We start from the raw sequence: 1,523 nt of genomic DNA on the forward strand, positions 1-1,523 counted from the left end.
AGATAATAGATAAATAGATATATGATATATGGAAATAGATGATAGATAGATAGATAGATAGATAGATAGATAGATAGATAGATAGATAGATAGAGTTGAATTAAGCCTGCTTTGTGGCCCCATTTAATAGTCTCAGGTTTAGAGGAGGGCCAACATGTCCCCTCCTCTATCCCTAAATGAGATGCTCAGGATGGAGGCATCTATGGCTAGAGAGAGGCAGAACTTCTTGCTATTGGTGGAGGACAGGGGCCAGGACCCCTGGCATACCCTACTTGAGGACAGTGGCTTGGAAACTCCAAGCATATGATGTCAAGTTCATTCAGAGACAGGGTTCTCAGCCGTGGGAAAGAAATCACTAGCAATGAAGAGGTCTTGATGAAAGAGATTCCTGAGACCTAGCCCCAAGGTTTCTGATTCAGCTAGTCGTGGGGCAGAGATGGGAATCTGCCCTCCTGACAGCTTGCCAGATGACAAGGGCGTTCAGGCAACCAATTCCTAAGAAGAGTGCAGTTAAATACTTGACTGATAGGAATATAGACAGTTAAACACTAGGAAGGCAAGGTTGAAATAATTAGGACCGGTCCTTATCACTACAGACGCCTGTGACCTGGAGACTGGGTGCGTCAGCCAGGTACTTCCCAAGCCCAGGATCACACTGCATGAATGGGGTAAGGGAAGTGTGGAAACTGTCCCTCACCCCTTCTGTGAATGGCAGAAGAGCCCCCTGTCCTCACCTAAGCAAATACAATCAGTTCATTCGATTTTGAGACTTTTTCCTTTCTGTTGCACAAATAGAATTCCCTGTTTGCTTTCAAATTTCCCTACCAGTCTCTTCGTGAGATCATCAATTACCAATTGATATTGTCAATTACCAATTCTATTTTTCTATAGAAGCAAACTAATTGGCAGTTAGTATTGACTGAAGGAAAAGATTCATGTATGACCGTAGAATATACCAGGTGTGTAAAAAGCACATATTAAATCTACTACTTACAACTATTTTTCTCCTTGTTTTTCTGTAGACGGGTAATATTTTTTTAGAGCTGATTTGTATGTGCCAGAGTAACTAGACTAGATAGAAGTTCCCTACCTCCGTGATGTGCTTCCCTTTCTACAAAAGAAACATCGTTCTGATGCCAGCATAAAGACATACAGTGGACATCAACATCTTTTGCTTTTGCTTTTTCGAGACAGGGTTTCTCTGTATAGCCCTGGCTCTCTTGGAACTCACTCCGTAGACCAGGCTGTCCTTGAACTCAGAGATCTGCCTACCTCTGCCTTTCATGCTGAGATTAAAGGTGTGCACCACCACTGCTCAGCTTCTGGACATTAATATTCTTATACCAGTGTTGAATGCTATTTCAGGGAAGCAAAGCCTAGAACCACATGTAGAAAATGGTATGCATTCAACCATAACATATGAGATATGGTGCACACAGGAGAGCCAGGTATAAATATGCATTGAACCCAAGTCTATCTGTCTGTTTTTCTGTCTTTCTGTCTTTCTGTCTTTCTGTCTCTGT

The 1,523-nt window shown here is 42.4% G+C and overlaps 1 protein-coding gene across 2 annotated transcripts in view; it reads left to right on the forward strand.

The window, feature by feature from the left end:
• Col4a3 (collagen type IV alpha 3 chain) overlaps positions 1–1,523 on the forward strand; it is a 138,767-nt gene that overhangs the window by 58,948 nt on the left and 78,296 nt on the right. The gene's annotated exons all lie outside the window — the stretch shown is intronic.

The sequence above is a fragment of the Mus pahari genome, chromosome 5 (assembly GCF_900095145.1).
Source record: "Mus pahari chromosome 5, PAHARI_EIJ_v1.1, whole genome shotgun sequence".
Taxonomy (NCBI): domain Eukaryota; kingdom Metazoa; phylum Chordata; class Mammalia; order Rodentia; family Muridae; genus Mus; species Mus pahari.